The sequence below is a fragment of the Peromyscus maniculatus genome, chromosome 1 (assembly GCF_049852395.1).
Source record: "Peromyscus maniculatus bairdii isolate BWxNUB_F1_BW_parent chromosome 1, HU_Pman_BW_mat_3.1, whole genome shotgun sequence".
Lineage (NCBI taxonomy): Eukaryota > Metazoa > Chordata > Mammalia > Rodentia > Cricetidae > Peromyscus > Peromyscus maniculatus.
In genome coordinates, this window is record NC_134852.1 from 3,743,917 (window position 1) to 3,762,645 (window position 18,729).

At 40.0% G+C, this 18,729-nt stretch overlaps 1 pseudogene; it reads left to right on the forward strand.

Moving 5' to 3' along the window:
• LOC143266770 (vomeronasal type-2 receptor 116-like) overlaps window positions 1-18,729 on the forward strand; it is a 50,923-nt pseudogene that overhangs the window by 10,497 nt on the left and 21,697 nt on the right.

Here is an 18,729-nt window from a genome sequence, read left to right on the forward strand (position 1 = left end):
ATTGTAAAAGGAAGAGTCACTTTTAAGTTGATATGTAGTTGTATTGCAAAGGGTCACACAATATTTGCAGGGTAAATTTTTCAATACAAAAAGTCCATTTACCTCAGAGATTTCACATAACAGTAAAGACAGACACAGATAATTGTCACAATGGACGTGAAGACTTCTAAAATGCTTATGTTACATAAATGAACACTCATAAAATCATTTACTTTTACATAGTGAAACTAAATATTTTCAAAACTTAATTGGATATGACTATACTTTCTTTTTGTATTTCTTTTTTTTTATTTTATGAACATTAGTGTTTTGCCTGTGTATGTGTCTGTGTGAGGGGGTAGGGTCCCCTTGAAGTAGAGTTAGAGGCAGTTGTATGCTACTATGTAGGTGTTAGTAATTGAACCAGGGTCCTCTGAAAGACAAGACAGTGATCTTCACCGCAGAGCCTTCTCTCTAACCCAAATATGAATATATTTTCAAAGAAGGTGAGAGTTTTTTCCATTCATATTTATGATTTAAGAGTTCTTGGTTCTATGTTTTCTAAAGGGATTGATTGGATATATTAGAACGATAATGATGTTTCCATTCCTGTTGCGTTTCATTTGTTTTATATGAGTAGTACCTATATTAAAGTATATTAAAGTTGCTTTTCACAATATGGATTAAAATCAAGAAGAGATGTTCCCTGATTATGCCTCTGTTGCACTTCTCTGAAGTTTATGTAGCATAAGGCATGTATGTCTTTTAGCTTCACCCTTTTCTAAAGAACACACAACTCATCAATCATGTTGGAGACCAGGTGGTCCTGGATTGGAAAAGGAAATCTCATGCAGAATATGAAATTCTCAGTCTTGGGATAAATGCAAAGTAGGAAGATTTTCACCAAATGCTCCAGAGGGCCAGGAATTGTCCTTATCTTATGACATGATACAGTGGGCCACAGGATTAACAAAGGTGGGTTGCATCTTACTTTAGTATTTTGACCTATATAAATTTCAAAAACTATATTCCTATGTGTCATGACCCTTCACTGCTCACACAGGGCCCATTTATAGACACATAATGACCAATATAAAGCATTGTCTTCATACCTAATTTTGATGAATGAACTATTTTCCAATCTGCTCATTTTTTAACATACATAAAAGTATCTTTTTCAGGATGATTTCCAATATTTTCACAGATCACCCAACAAAAGATTTATTTTGATCCCATCTTGCAAGGTTTCAGTCAATGGTCAGTAGTTCTTTTGCTTCTAAGTATCTGTCAAGATAGAAGAGCATTATGGGAATATGTAGATGTGATAGTTGTTTGTTTTGCCATTGCAAAAATGCTACTTATCAAACAGAATGGGAGACTCTTCTTGGCTCACAGTTTGAGAATATATTCACTCACTGTAGAAAGCCATGTTTTTAGGTGGTAGAGGTAGATGTTCACATTGCATCAACAGTCAAGATGCAGAGATAGCAGAACTCTGCCATTATCATCATTTCTTCCTTTATTTCACTAGATGACCAGGGCCAATAAATTGGGGCCACCCACTTTAGAGAGGATTATTTTTTACCTCAAATAAACTAATCTAGAAAAATTTCCACAATATTTCTTCAAGATTGGTTTACATAGTTGTTCTAAGATGAATCTCTACCATGGAAGACAAGATGAACCGTTACCACAGAAGAAAAAAACTCATTTGCCTTTCTATCCACGAGTCAAGAAACAATAGTTTTGTAGCTATTATGTCACCAAGACATGCTACCAAAGACCTAAATTCTTACTTTTATGCATCACCTCATAATCTTTGAACAATTTTCCAACAAAGTAATGTTAATAGGGCCAAGTATTTCACATGGGCCTGTGAATAACTCACCTTACTAATAAAAAAAAATCAACTTTCTGCATTTAGAAATATTAACATAATAAATTAACAGCTTAATATTCAAAAACACTCTATTAGAGATTCCATAAAACATGACCCTTTGCTAACATTCATTTATTATTCTCAGATTCCTCAGTCTGTATGCAGTGAGAACTGTCATCCTGGATTCAGGAAAACCTACCGAGAGGGGGAGGCTGCCTGTTGCTTTGACTGCAAGCAATGCCCAGAGAATGAGATTGCCAATGAGACAGGTGCATGTCAATCATGCAAAAAAACATTCACAGAAAATATCTACATCTGCAATATCCAAGCAAATGAAAAATATCTGTAAGTGAACTCACTTCAGTGAAGACTATCCTCTTCCTTCCAACTGTCAGAAAACCACTGGTTACAGTTCATTTTTCCAACTGGAATAACATACTATTGAAATTGAAATTCATAATTGCTTTGTGCTCCTGAACAATTGTGGAAATGTCTGTCTACAGAAAACCACCTTCCCACACCAGAGCAGTATGCTTCATGTCATCGTGCACTTTGTCTTGCTTTCTTTTCTATTGCTATAAAATGGCACCATGACCAAGCATCTGATAAAAGAAGACCTTGCATTGGGTTACAATTTCAGACTGTTAGCGTTCATGAAGGCAGAGCAGATACATGTGCGGTAGTTTAAATGAGAATGGCCCCCAGAGGCTCATATGTTTGAATACTTGGTCTATAGTTGTTGGACTGTTTTGGAAGCATTAGGAGATTTGACTTTGTTGAAGGAGGACTGTCATTTATGGTGGGAAAGGAGCTTTCAAAAGGCTGCTTCACTCCATTCTCTCTCTCCCTCTCCCTCTCCCTCTCCATCCACCTCTCCTCTCCCTCTCCCTCCCCCTCTCCCTCCCTCCCTCTCCCTCCCTCTCTCTCTCTGTCTCATCAGTAGTGTGTTACTACTCTAGGTCTCTGAGCATTCAGATTAAGGTTTCTGGCCATCCAGACAAAGTAACTCATGAGCTTTTTCTCATGACTTGGGTCTCAAGATAGATCAGTCACTGATTGGCCACCACCATAAGATCTGAGCCTCCATTGCCCCAAACAGCTTGCTTGCAAGACAAGTTGTGGTTGGAAAGTTTTGTGGCTGGATTGGGGTCCAAGTCCCACCAATGAGAGTCTAGCCTGGTAAAATAAGATGGCCAGTTTAGACTCCAAATCCTCCATTACTAGGAGTCCTCTCAATGGTTACCCTCATAGCTTCCAGAAAGTATCCACTGCACTGGATTTCCAAATAGCTCCCTATGTATCTAACTATTCCAATAGAATCTCCCCATACCAGTTCCCTGTGTCCCTCCTTCCCATCCTGATAACTCTGTTACCATCCCCACTTGCCCCTAGTACACCCTCAAAATCTAATATATTTCCCTTTCCCTAGGAGATCCATTTTCACCATAGAGCCCTTCTTGTTACTTAACCTCTCTGAGCCTGTGAATTATAGTGTGATTATTCTCTACTTAACAGCTAATATTCACTTATAAATGACAATATATCATGGTTCTCTTTCTTGCACTGGGTTATCTCACAAAGGATGAATTTTTTCTAGTTCCATCCATTTGCCAGGAAATTTCATGATGTCATTTTTTTCTAACACATGAATATACCCCATTGTGTACCACATTTCTTTATCCATTCTTTGGTTGAGGGGAATCTAGATTGTTTCCAATTTCGAGCTATTATGAAAAGTGCTGCTGTAAACAGAGTTGAGGAAGTGTCTTTATGGTAGGATAGAGCATCCTCGGCATCTATGCCCAAGAGTGGTATAACTGGTTCCTGAGGTAGGTCAGTTCCCAATTTTCTGAGAAATCACTATATTGATTTCCAAGTGCTATACAAGTTTGCATTCCCAGGAGCAATTTAGGAGTCTTCCCTTTGCTTTGCATCTTCACCAGCATAAGTAGTCACTTATGTTATTGATCATAGCCATTCTTACTGGTGTAAGATGGAATCTCAAAATATTTTTAATTTGTATTTGCCTGATGGGTAAGGTTGTTGAACATTTCTTTTAGTGTTTCTCAGCCATTTTGGCATCCTCAATTGAGAATTTTGTTTAGATTTGCACCTCATTTTTTATTTCGAAAATGTTTTCATTCATTTTACACACTAATCAAAGATCCCCTCTTCCCTCCTCCCACCCCCCAGCCTCCATCTCCTAATACACACCCTACTCCTGACCACTAGAAGGCAAGCCTTCCTATGGAGAAGCACATTCAAAAAGGCAAATCCAAGCCCTTCCCCCTGCCTCAAGACTGCATGAGGGGTCCATTATAGGTAGTGGACTCCACAAAACCACTCATGTGCCAGAGAAAGATTCTGATCCTACCACCAGGGGGGCTTCCCAAGCATACCAATCTACATAACTGTCTTGCCATGCAAAGGGCCTACTCCAGTCCCATGTAGGCTCCATAGCCATTGATGCAACATTCATGAGTTCCCTCTAGTTTGGTTTGATCATCCCTAGGTGTTTCCCAATCATGGTCCTGATGCACTTGCTCATAGAACCCTTCTTCTCTCTCTTTGACTGCACTCCTGGAACACTGTCTAGTGATTGGCTGTGGATCTCTACATCTGCTTCCATCAGTCATAGGAGAAAAGTTCTGACATGACAGGGTATTCACTGGTCTGATCTCTGGGGCAAACCAGTTCAGTTCAGACACCCTCTACACTATTGCTATTGGACCAGGCTGGGGTCATCCCTGGGGATTCCTGGCAGCTTCTCTAGCACTGGGTTTCTCTCTATCCCCATGATGTCTCTCTCTATCATAGTATCTCTTTCGTTGCATTCCCCCTCACTTCCTGTTCCAGCTCAACCATCCCATTCCCTTATTTTCTTATCCACTACCCCCTACCCTCCATTGCCCACCCCTCATCCCCAGTTCATTCATGGAGATCTCATCTATTCCCTCTTCCCAAGGCATCCCATGCACACCTCTTTGGGTCTTCCCTGTTAGTTAGCTTCTCTATAGTTGTGGGTTGTTGCCTGACTACACTTTGCTTTATGTCTAGTATCCACTTATGAGCCCTTCCCCCTGCCTCAAGACTGCATGAGGGGTCCATTATAGGTAGTGGACTCCACAAAACCACTCATGTGCCAGAGAAAGATTCTGATCCTACCACCAGGGGGGCTTCCCAAGCATACCAATCTACATAACTGTCCTAATGAGTCTGTGTTACCTCACTCAGGTTCATATTTTCTAGTTCCATCTATTTGCCTGCAAATTTCATGATATCAATGTTTTTCTCTGCTGAGTAGTACTCCATTGTGTATATGTGCCACATTTTCTTGATCCATTCTTCAGTTGAGGGGCATCTAGGTTGTTTCCAGATTCTGGCTATTACCAATAATGAACATAGTTGAGCATGTGTCCTTGTGGTATGATTGAGTATTCCTAGGGTATATGCCTAAGGGTGGTATAGCTGGGTCTTGAGGAGATTGTATCCCAATATTCTGAGAAACTGCCATACTGATTTCTGAAGTGGCTGTACCTGTTTGCACTCCCACCAACAGTGGAGGAGTGTCCACCTTACTCCACATCCTCTCCAACATAAGCTGTCCTCAGTGTTTGTGATCTTAACCATTCTGACAGGTGTAAGATGGAATCTCAGAGTCATTTTGATTTGCATCTCCCTGATAATTAAGGATATCCTTAAATGTCTATTATCAATTTGAAGTTCTTCCTTTGAGAATTTTCTGATTAGTTCTATAGCCCATTTTAATCAGATTTTTTGTTATTTTGATGTCTAGTTTCTTGAGTTCTTTATATATTTTGGATATTAGCCCTCTGTCAGATGTGGCATTGGTGAAAATCTTTTCCCACTTTGTAGGCTGTCATTTTGTCTTATTTACTGTGTCCTTTGCCTTACAGAAGCTTCTCAGTTTCAGGAGGTCCCATTTATTAATTGTTGATCTCAGTGTCTATGCTACTGGTCTTATATTTAAGAAGTGGTTTCCTGTATCAATGCGTTCAAAACTATTCCCTACTTTCTCTTCTATCAGGTTCAGTGTAACTTGTTTTATATTGAGGTCTTTGATCCACTTGGACTTGAGTTTTGTGTATGGCAATAGATATGGATCTATCTGCAATCTTCTACATGTTGACATTCACTTATCCCAGCACCATTTGTTGAAGATGCTTTCTTTTTCTCCATTGTACAGTTTTGGTTTCTTTGTCAAAAATCATGTATTTATAGGTGGGTGGGTTAATGTCAGGGTCTTCAATTTGATTCCATTGGTCCACATGTCAGTTTTTATACTAATACCAAGCTGTTTTTTATTGCTGTAGCTCTATAGTAGAGTTTGATGTCAGGGATAGTAAAGCTGCCAGAGGGGGTTGTTGTACAGAATTTTTTAGCTCTCCTTAATTTTTGTTTTTCCAAATGATGTTGAGTATTGTTCTTTCCAGGTCTGTACAGAATCATGTTGGGGTTTTGATGGGGATTGCATTGAATCTGTAGATTGCTTTTGGTAAGATTGCCATTTTTACTATGTTAATCCATCCTCTCAACAAGCATGGGAGAGCTTTCCATTTTCTGACATCTTTTTCAATTTCTTTCTTCAGAGATGTAAACTTCTCTTTATACAGGTCTTTCACTTGTTTAGTTAGAGTTACCCCAAGGTATTTCATATTATTTGTGGCTATGTACAGGGTGGTGTTGCTCTGATTTCTTTCTTAGCCCATTTATGATTTGTATATAAGAGAACTGCTGATTTTTTTAGTTAATCTTGTATCCTGCCACATTATTGAAGATGTTTATCAACTGTAGGAGTTCCCTGGTAGAATTTTTGGGGTCACTTATGTATACTATCATATCATCTACAAATAGTAAAAGTTTACTTCTTCCTTTCTAGTTTCTATGCCCTTGATCTCCTTTTGTTATCTTGTTATCTTTTTGCTCTAACTAGAACTTTGTAGGGAGCCACCATTCTAAGATGGTGCTGGCTTCCTGGTAGCCTAGCTGTAAACAACTCCATATTTGGCTATGCTCTCAGGACTACGTGTCCTGTGATCTGCGCATGCATGCATGGGTATGGTAATCAACCTTATGTCCTCAGCCTATCCCATGGCTCCCCGTGCTTGCATTCTGGCAGGACCCAATCACAGTACGGCACATTTGCCTGAGTCCTCATATAAGCAGCTGCAATTTAGTTCTCGGGGCCCCTCACCTTCAGCTCTCCCTTAATCAAGAGGCGCTCCAATAAAGTGTGATCTGAGAAGAATCCTCGAGTGGTGGTCGTTCTTCCTCACTGGCCAAGGAGCTCGCCCCAGAACTTCAAGTTGAATAAATATGAGGAGAGCATTTGTTCCTGAATTTAATGGGATTTCTGTCCATTCACTTTAATATTGGCTATAGGCTGGACATCAATTGTCTTAGCCATGACTAAGTATGTTCCTTGTATCCCTAATTTCTCCAAGACTTATATCATAAAAGGGTGTTGAATTTTGTCAAAGGATTTTTCAACATCCAATGAGATAATCATGCTATTTTCTTTTCTTCAATTTGTATGGTGAATATATTCACTGATTTTGATACATTAAAACATCTCTAAATCTTTGGGATAACGCTTACTTGATCATGGTAGATGATCATTTTGATATATTCTTGGATTCTGCTTGCAAGTATTTTATTATTTTTGATTCTATGTTCATAAGGGAAATTAGTCTGTAACTCTGTTTCTTTGCTGACTTTTTGTGGTTTGAGTATCAAGGTTACCTGGCCTCATAAAATGGATTTGCCAATGTGCCTTCTGTTTCTGTTTTGTGGAATAATTGGAAGAATGTTGATATTAACTCTTCTTCAAAGGTCTGGGAGAATTCTTTGATAAAGCCATCTGGTCCCTGGCTTTCTTTGGTTGAAAGATTTTTAATGGCTGCTTCTATTTCCTTGGGGATGATAGGTCTGTTTAATTTGTTTAATTTATCTTGATTTATCTTTGGTAAGTTGTATCTATCAAGATAAATATCCATTTCTTTCAGGTTTTCCAATTTTGTGGAGTATGGGTTTTTAAAGTTTGACCTAAAGTTTCTTTGGGTTTCCTGGCTGACTGTTGCTGTGCCACACTTGTCATCTCTGATTTTGTTAATTTGGGTATTCTCTCTCTGCCTTTCATTTAGTTTGAATGGAGGTTTGTCTATCTTGATGATTTTCTCAAAAAGCAATTCTTTGTTTCATTGATTCTTTGCAATGATCTTTATGTTTCTGTTTACTGATTTTAGCCCTCAGACTAACGTTTTTTCCATCTACTCCTCTTCAGTGTTCTTTCTTCATTTTGTTCTAAAACTTTAAGATGTACTCTTACATTCCTGGTATGAGATCTGTCCTTTTTATGTAGGCAATTAGTCTTATGAACTTTCTTCTACACAACTTTCATTGGGTCACATAAGTGTGGATGAAATTATAAACGGTCTTATTAAATAAGAAACGCAGAGCCAAATGCACAGTTAAAAGCCCCAAAGATCAGAGCACTAGTGAATAGCCTTTAGCTTTCCAATCACTGCTGTCCTTCCCCTGAGAGAGAGACCTTCTCCTGTGTGACGTGTCTTTTTATTGCCTTTTTGTTCTACCTTCTCATTGGTTTTAACTCAACCACATGATTTCCTCATCACTGCCTGTCTATACAGACCTCCAGGTCTCTATGATTCATACTGAGATTGAAGGTTCAGGTCACCGCTTACATGTGTCCTTGAAAACACAAAGACAGGACAGTGCCTGTCATGAGATCAGATTAAGGGCATGTGCCACAACTGCTGGACATCTGCTAAATTGCTTGCTTTTAGCTCTGAACCCCTGGTAACTTTATTTATTAACATACAAAACAATTCACATTTCAGCACAAATAAAATATCACCATACATAAGTTTAGGTATGTTGTACATTCATTTTCATTGAAGTCTAGGAAGTCTTTATTTTCTTTATCTCTTCTTGAACCAGTAGTGATTCAGTAGATGAATGTTCTGTTGTTGCTGAAATACTTTAATCCACTATAGTCTGATAAGGTATATGTGGTTATTTCAGTTTTCTTGTATCTGTTGAACTTGCTTTGTTGTCAAGTATTTGGCAAACTTTGGAGAATGTTCCAGAGGATGCCGAAAAGAAAGTATATTCTTTTGTGTTTGGATGAACTGTTCTGTAAATGTCTGTTAAGTTCCTTTGAGATATAACATCTCTTAGCTCCATTATTTCACTGTTTAGGTTTTATCTGGATAGCCTGTCTATTGGTAAGAGAGGGTTTTTGAAGTCTTCTATAATTAATGTGTGAGGATTTTGTGTGATTTCAGGTTTAGTAATGTTTCTTTTACAAATGCCAGGGCTTTGAAATTTGAGCCATGGTGTTAAAAACTGCAAAGTTCTCTTCTTGGATTTTTTTCTTCCTTTTGATATGTATGAAATGTTCTTCTCTACCTCCTATGATTAATTTTGCATGGAAGTCTATTTTGTTAGATATTATAATAGCTGCACCAACTTGCTTCTTAGGTCCATCTGCTTAGAAAATATTTTCCAACTCCTTACTTAACATATATTTGATGTTGACATGTGTTTCTTTTTTTATAATTAAAAAGGTTTTATTCATTTTACATAACAACCAGAAATTGCCCTTTCTTCCTTTCTTACAACCTCCCAGCTTCCCCCTGCAACCAACCCACCCCCTATTCCCTCCTCTGTCAAAGTAAGACCTCACATGGGGAGTCAGCAGAGCCTGGTACATTCAGTTGAGGCTGGTCCATGCCACTTCCTATTCATTATGGCTATGCAAGGTGTCCCACCATAAGTAGTGGGCTCCAGAAAGCCAGCTCATGCACCAGAGATGGATCCTGATCCCACTGCCAGGCAGCTCCCATAAACAGATCAAGATACACATCTGTCTTGATTACACGGAGGTCCTAGTCCAGTCCCATGGAGGTTCCATAGCTGTTGGTCTAAAGGTCATGAGCTCAAACTAGTTTGGTTTGGTTGTCTCTATATGTTTCTCCAACATGATCTTGATGCCTCTTTCTCATGGAATCCCTCTTCTTTATTCTTCAACTGGACTCCTGAAGCTCAGCCTGGTGTTTGGTTTTTTATCTTTACACTGGCTTCCATCAGTTAGTGGATGAAGGCTCCATGATGACAGTTAGTGTACCTACTGATCCAATTACTGGGTGAGCCAGTTCAGGCATCCTCTCCACTATGGCTAGTAGTCCAAGCTTGGGTCACCCTTGTGGATTCCTGGAAACTTCCCTGTAATCCTGGTTTCTCCCTATCCTCATGATGTCTCCTTCTATCAAGGTATCTCTTTCATTGATCTCCTACTCATTCCCTGTTCCAGTTCAACCATCCCATTCCATTATGTTCTCATTCCCCAACCCCACCCTCCATTTTTCCACCACCCCCAGTTTACTCATGGATATTTCATCTATTTTCTCTTCCCAGGGTGATCCATGTATCCTTCTTAGGGTACCCATGTTAGCTAGCCTCTCTGGAGTTGTGGGTTATAATCTAGTTACTCTTTGCTTTCCATCTAGTATCCACTTGTGAGTGAGTACATACCATGTTTGTACTTCTGAGTCTGGGTTACTTCACTCAGAATGGTGTTTTCTAGTTCCATTCATTTGCCTCCAAATTTTATGATGCCATTATTTTTATTGCTGAGTATTACTCCATTGTGTATTTGTATCACATTCTTGTTATCCATTCTTAGGTTTGGTGGGAATCTGGGTTGTTTCCAGGTTCTGTGAAAGAGGGAAGAGGGCTTCTATGAGCAAAAAGCATCAAGATCTTGATGGGAAAATCTACAGAGATTACAGAACCTAGCTAGTGGGAATTCACGAACATTAGAACAACAGCTGTCCAGCCGACATGGGACTGGACTAGGAACTCTGCATATGGGATACAGTTGTGTACCTTGGTCTGTTTAGGGGGGCCCTGAAAGTGGGATCCGGATCTATCTCTGGGACATGAACTGGCATTTGGGAGTCCATTGCACAACTTTGATGCAGGAGGGAGGGGCTTGGACCTGCCTCAACTAAATGCCCCAGGCTTTGCTTAGTACCCATGGGAGGCATTATGTTTTCAGAGGAGGAAATGACACTTGGGATGTGGGGAGGATGCTGGATGAGAGTTGGAGGAGGGCTGCAAAGGGGATATGTTGTTGGTATGTAAAATGAATTAAAAGTTTTCTTAATTAAAAAAAGAACTAGGGTATACTTCTAATAGGTCTGCCTTTATATGTCACTTGGCTTTCTTCCTTTTCAGCTTCTAATAGTTGTACTTTGTTCTGTATGTTTAGTGTTTTGATTATTATGTAGCATGGGGACTTCTTTTTCTGTTCCAATCTATTTGGTGCTCTGTAAGCTTCTTGTACCTGTATTGGCAGTCCTTCTTTGGGTTAGGAAAAGGTTCTTCTATGATTTTGTTGAATATATTTTCTGGGCCTTTAAATGGTATATTTCTTCTATTTGTATTATTCTTATTTTTTGGCTTTTCATGGTTTCCCAAATTTTGGATGTTTTAGAAAATTTTTTTTTAGATTTAACTTTTCCTTTGAATATATTTCTTCTGTTGTATATTTAACACTTGAGATTCTCTCTTCATTTTTTGAATTCCCTTGGTGATACTTACATTCATAGTTTCAATTACCCAGAACTTCCATTTCCAGGATTCCCTCCATCTGTGTTTTCTTCATTGCTTCTCTTTCTACTTTCAGGTCTTGAACAGTTTCCTTCACCTGTTTGTTTGTATTTTCCCAGATTCCTTGGAATTCTTTAAGGAATTTATTGATTTCTTCCAATTTTGTGTTTGTCTTTTCCTCAGTTTCCTCAAGGGATTTTTTCATTCCCTCTTTCCTCTATCATCTTCATAAAGTTGTTTTAAAGGTTGCTTTCTTGTGCTTCAGCAGTGTTGGAATGTTCAGGTCTTTCTGTTATAGGGTAGGTGGGCTGTGGTAGTGCCATAATATCCTTTCTGTTGCTGATTGTGTTCTTACACTAGCAGACAGGCATCTAGGTTTGGGTTGATTGTACATCTAGATGCTAATTCCTGAGTTTGTCAGTTGAATGAGTATTTTGTTACTTGGTTTCTGTTTCTCTCTTGTCTTCTGATCTAAGTGGCCAGGAAGTGTGGTGACTAGGCTGTCTATAGGTCCAGTAAGGTCTCTCCAGTGGGATTTTGTGGCCTGAAAGGCCTCTGAGGTTTTGGATGTCAACCTGTGTAGCCTTGTTTTTGTTACCTGCTTATTGTCTGGGATTCCTGGTATGGTATGGCCTCCAGTAAAGCAGAAATTTTCTGCCAGAATTGTGGTCTTGGAAATGGAGTGCAGGTGGTGTGCAGTTGGAGACTGTTATGCCAGTTTTACGGAGTGTTGGCTGGCAATGGGCAGTGTCTTACCTTGTGTCTCTAGTACCACCTGGGTCTGGGATAAAGCAGAAGTCTTTTGCCTGAGATGGGCTAGAATATGAATCCAGGGGAGGGAGTCGGTCTGGGACTGTTGGGCAAACTTTAAGGAGTATGGTGACTTTAAGGTGATATGGTGACTTAAGTGGGGTCCCTATGACCAGCTTGGCCTCCAGTAATGCTGTTTAATGGAATATGGATCCCAGAGAAAGGGATGCTTTGGGTATCTAAGACCAGCCTGGCCCCTGGTAAAGCACAAGTCTTTTGCTGAAGTGGGCAGATATTGAGCCCAGGGAAGATAGTGCAGTCTGGAGATTTTGGGCAGGTTGGAGTCTCTCGGACCAGCCTGGCTCCAGTAAAGCTGGCAGAGTCATGGGCTAGAATAGGGGGCTCAGGGAAGGAGGTGCTGTTTGGGGCTGTAAGTCTTATTTATTTTCTTCTGGTCTTTTTGGACTTTTCCTTTATACTTCGGTTTACAACCTTGTGTTTTGTGTTTTTGTAGATTGTGTGTGCCTGTGTGAGAGAGTAAGGTTTTTTAATTGTCATTTTGTTGGTGTTTTATTTATTTCTCCTTTTAAAGAAAGAGAAAAAGAAAAGGGGTGGAATTGGGTGGGCATGGAGATGGGGAGAATCTGAGAGGAGTTCCAGGAGGGTAAAATCATGATATGAATGTATCACATAAGGATTATGAATGGTAATGTGATGCTATAAAAAGAATTAAATATATATCCCAAAGAAAAATGTATATAGAAATATGGGCGTTATTAATATATTGAAAACATTGCAAAAAATCCATAAGCATACATCATAATCTAGGAGTAAATTGATAAGATATCAGGAACACGGTGTTAAAACACTGTTCCATAAAGACATAAAAATACATGAGCAGTTCTGTATCAATGCACTACATAGATACTATTTTATAGAGTTATGAAAAGAGTGTCTAGGCTGCAAGAAGTTGAGAATTTAAATTTACTCAGGCTCCTTCAGAGAATGAGGAAACTTAGATAATACTCTGGACTTCATGAATGTAGGTACATTTTGGCTACATATAAGAGAACAGAATTATAAGATAAGGATTTCAAGGGACATCCTCTCTATCACACTGATGTCCCATGCCCTCCTAAGAATGGAAATGTATTAATGAAGAGGCAATGTCAGAGCAAATGTTAGGTGCATGCAATGTATTCAGTGCTCTAATAACTTGTAAAGCAAATACAACAGTATCACTAAAGGCGAAGACACCATACAAGTAACAACAGAGAAAGCATTGGGGCTATTTACTTTCTGTCAGCATAAAGCAGAAGGCAAATGGAGTTTAATTGTTCTGTATTTGTATCTGAAAGAAAGCAAGATGACCCAGATAACATTGCAATGTTCCAGAGCATGGAAGTGGCTTAGGATAAAAGGGGAAACCTGAGTATGCATTCATGATCACCAGCATTTCTGCCAGATCTGGAGCAGTGTATGAAGTGTCCAGAAACTCACTATACAAATACTGAGAAGAGCCACTGTCAACATAAGTCTGTGACATTTCTGTCCTATGATGACCCCTTGGGAAAGATACTCAGCTTCATATCCCTGAGCTTCTCATCACTCACAGATGTCATTCTAGGGGTGTTTCTGAAGCACAGAGACACTCCCATTGTCAAGGCCAATAATCAGCATCTCAGTAATAACCTGCTCATCACTGTCATCCTGTTTTCTCTGTCCCTTTCTTTACATTGGCTATCCTAACACAGTTACCTGTATCCTGCAGCAGAACATATTTGGACTTCTGTTCACTGTGGCTCTTTACACTGTGATGGCCAAAACTTTCACTGTACTTATAGCTTTGAAGATCACTACTCCATGGAGAAGTGGAGGAGGAGATGGCTGCTGACAGCAAGGACCCCTAATTTCATCATTCCCATCTACACCCTACTGCAAGTTGTTCTTGGAACATTCATAAATTTTATTAACTTGACAACTAGATTATTCAAAAAAATTTATTTCCACTGTCAATTACATATGTTGATGAACAGATTCACGAGTTATACATGTAAATATTATTAAACATGTTGTAAATTTGACATACAATACATCAAGCATGTCAATATAGTGTATTGTTTCTGAAGGCCTTAAGACATCTCACCAATTTTTTATGGTTTCATTTCTTATGTATTTTTATTCTGAAGAAATCCAAATTCCTTACATTAGTTGTAACTTTTTATGAAGATTGTACTATATAGGTTACTGCATAATGAGCTACATACTAAGTTATTGCAAACTCAGGACATCATTTTATACACCAACACCAAATGTCAACCAGAACAACCAATTTGCATAGAATGCCTGGAGACTCTCTATGAATTATGGTGCCCTGTGTCAAATGCCCAGATGTAACTACTACCACTGACTCTGTACTCACTTCTCTGTGTTACTCTAAACAACCAAGCAGTCTTTATCTTGTCACTTCCTCACAGTCCATCACCTTTAGCTAAATTGGTGCATATTCCTTCAACTCCTACAGACTGGGAAAAACCTACAATCCTGGAAGACCATTTGCAGCCATTGAGTTGGAGGCTTCTCTGTACTCAAGACTCCAGATAGAATCAGCAGAAGATCCTTGGCATGCAGCTTCAGAACCGGTCTGTGTGATGGCTGTATGTGAACCAGGACTTTGTGAACCATGTCTGAGGGAGCCAGATCAGTCAGGAAAACAAGAGTAAATAATAATCCATAAAGAAGGTGGGGACTAGCATATACTCTTATACACAGAGGGTCCCCCAAAGAGGAAGAAGATGCCTCATGTGTCTATAAAGCCTCAGGACTCTTCCCATAATGAACTTCCCTCATTCTCAGGGAAATCCACTTCAGTTGCCTGATCCATTCAAATAGTTTGTGTGTGTGTGTGTATGTGTGTGTGTGTGTGTGTGTGCATGTGTGTGTAAGAGAAAGAGTGTGTGTGTAAGAGAAAAAAGAAAAATGCATAAAATAAAATGAAACAAGGGAAATATTTTTAAATCTCATCATGGAAGCTACAGTGTGAGACAGTGATTCTCACCACGAAGCCCTTTGTGCATTTATCTTTACTTGCAAGTGTTCATTGCAAAAAGTCATAGGACTGGTTCAAGGCCTTTGGTTTCTACTATCTATTAATGCTGGGCCCTCACTCAGGCTCCTCCTGGATATCCTGTTATTACCCTGTGTCTTAGAGATTCTGAGATGTTAGGTCTACAGGCCAGGACCCTTCACAAGCTCCAGCAGATCATAGATGGGGTGGAGAGTGGGGCAGGCCAAGTCACATCCTTGGGTCTGGGCCTGGGAAGCTGTAGGATTGGTCTACCAGATGTTAACTGGGACAACACTCCAATGCATACAACTTCACACACCTGCATTAACAAGGATGGATCCATTGTGCTGCACTGGTGAGGTGCAGGGCCTGCACTCCCAAGTGATGCACCTAGTGGGGGTCAGGTAAGGCTCTCCCACTCTTATGACCCCAGAGCCAGCTCTATCACTTGCCCCAGATATTGATGGACATGGGGGAGGAGGGCAACTCTCCTCCACCCAAGCCTCCTCAAGACAGATGAGTAATTAGGACAGAACTCCCATACTCACAAATTTAAACTGGCTCATCCACAACCACACTAACAAGGTTGGCTCTATTGTGCTTCTTTCATGAAGTATAGTGTTAACTCTCCCAAGTGTTGCAGCTGCTGGGGGTCAGGGATAGTTCTCCCATTCCTATGACCACAGGAAATGCTCTCTCTAGTACCCATTGGTCTGGTTGTGGCATGGGTGTGGATGAACTGCCATTCTCCTCCTCCTCCCCTCACACAGCAATGCCTGTGCCCTGTGGAAGAGATGGCCCAGTGGACATAAGAGCAGAAAGCATTTTTTAATTAATGCCCCCTCTTCTCAGATGACTTTAGATGTGATGACTCAGATGTATCAAGTTGGTAGGAAACCATCCAGCACGATTGACCCCATATCATCTTGACACACAAATACATCACCACAAAGTTACCTTTCCTTTCCCATTCATCCCCAGGATCTCACATTAAATTCTAAGTAGGGGCTGGAGAGATGGTTCAGCATTTAACAGCACTGGTTATTCTTCCTGAGAACCCAGGTTCAAGTCCCAGCACCAACATGGCAACTCACAATGGTCTGTAACTTTAGTTCCATGGGGTCCAATACCTGGCACAGATATACATGCAGGCAAAACACGAATGAACATAAAATAAAAATAAATAACTTTTTAAAAACATAAATAAGATTAAATGTCTCACACTATTAAAAGTCCCACAACTGAACACACTAAAATTTGACTCAGAGGTTAAGGATACTGCTGGATGGAAGAGATGGCTCAGCAGTTAAGAGCACTGGCTACTTTTCCAGAGGACCCGGGTTCAATTCCCAACAACCACATGGCAGTTCACATTTGTTGGTAATTCCAATGCCAGAGGATCTGTTGCCCTTACAAAGACATACGTGCTAGCAAAATGCTAATGCACATAAAAATAAATAAATCTTTTAGCAGGGTGGTGGTGGCACATGCCTTTAATCCCAGCACTCAGGAGGCAGAGCCAGGCAGGGACTCTGTGAGTTCGAGGCCAACCTGGTCTAGAGAGTGAGATCCAGGACAGGCACTAAAGCTACACTGAGAAACTCTGTCTTGAAAAAAAAGAGTACTGCCAGGTCTTTCAGAGGTCCTGAGTTCAATTCCCAACTATTGCATGTTGGCTTAAAACCAGCTATAACGAGAACTGGCGCCTTATTCTGGTATTCAGGAATACATGCATGCAGAACTCTATATATAATAAATAAATCTTTTTTTAAAATGCACTCCTGCTTTGCAGTGGTGGCACACATCTTTAATCCCAAGATTAAGGAGACAGAGACAAGTGGATCTCTGTGATTTCAAAGCCATCAAGGTCTACAGAGTGAGTTCTAGTCCAGCCACTACTACATAGAGAAACCTCGTCCCTCAAAAAAAAAATCAGTCCCTTTAACACATCCAGTCTCTTTTAAAATCTAAAAATGATTTTAAAAGTTTGAAATCTCTCAAGTGTGGGCTCCTAAAAAAATAAAAATTAGGTTAAATAATTCTTTACTTCAAGAGGGAAAGGCCCAAGGCAAAGTCTCTCTCTGACAAATAAAATCCACTCTCCAACTGTGTAATAGTTTGATATCCAATGTCTAGATCCACTTACTATCTTCTGGGCTTTTCCAAAGGGCTTGAGGGCACTTCTTCAGCTCCATCATCTGCAGCACACACAGCTTGCCTTCCAGGCTCAGGATGGCTCCACTCTATAGCTGCTGCTGTTCTTGTCAGTCACCCCACAGTACTGACATCAACCACAATGATGGGTCTTCTGCTGCAACATGGCTGCACTTTCATCAACCCCTCTCATAGACTCTTTTCATGGTTCCAATCCTCAAATTCTCTGTATGTCTCCTTTAATTTTGGACCTTTAAGTGCTAGTGTACTTACACCTTCACCAATGGCATCTCCTGTCCTCTCACAGTGCCAAGCCTCAGGTGGAATCCATGACCACTTCATGCCTTCAAAACCAGTACCACCTGGGTGACTCTCACACCACCAAATTTGACTCCCAGCATGAAATACAACTACCTCTGGGACACAGCATCCGTGTGCTCTCAGGAACCACTTCTCAGAAGATTTCAACTCAGCAATGTTGGGCCTCTCTTTTTTTCTTTTAGTTTTATTTTTATACTGGAACTCACTCTGTAGCCCAGACTGGCCTAAAATTTACAACAATCTGCCTTGCTCTGCCTCCAGAGTGCTGGAATTAAAGCCATGCACCAACACTACCATGGGCTCTTCTTAATCATCACTAATTTCTCAAGCTAACCAGCATTAAGTACTCATTAAAACAAAATTTCAGTTTAGTAGTTCAGATAATTTGTTAATCAGAGCTGATAATTCAGCCCCGGTGAACCGGGGCCACAGAATCTTAATTCAAAATAACAAATGTCTCAAAGAGAGTCTTTAAACTTCCCTCTAAAACTTCACAAGTCATGTTCCCATATTCTGCATTGCACTCACCATTCTTATATTGTGAGCTACTACAGAACAGTTCACCATTAGTTAAATACTCAAAGGATTTTCTTATACATTATTGCAAAGTCCCTTCAAGGTTTTCCTACAAAGTAATATGGTCAGGTCTGTCAAAGCAAGACCCCACTCCTGGTACCAACTTGTCATAGTTAGAGTTTCTATTGCTGCAATAAAAAAAAAAAACATGGCCAAAAACCAAGTTGGAGAGGAAAAGTTGTATTTTGCACTCTTTTACATTTGAGATCATCATTGAAGGAAGCCAGGACCGAAGTCAAACAGGGCCAAGACTGGAGGTAGGAACTGAGGCAGAGGCCATGGAGGGGTACTGCTTACTGCCTTGCTCAGCCTGCCTTCTTACAGAACTCAGGACCACCAGCCTAGG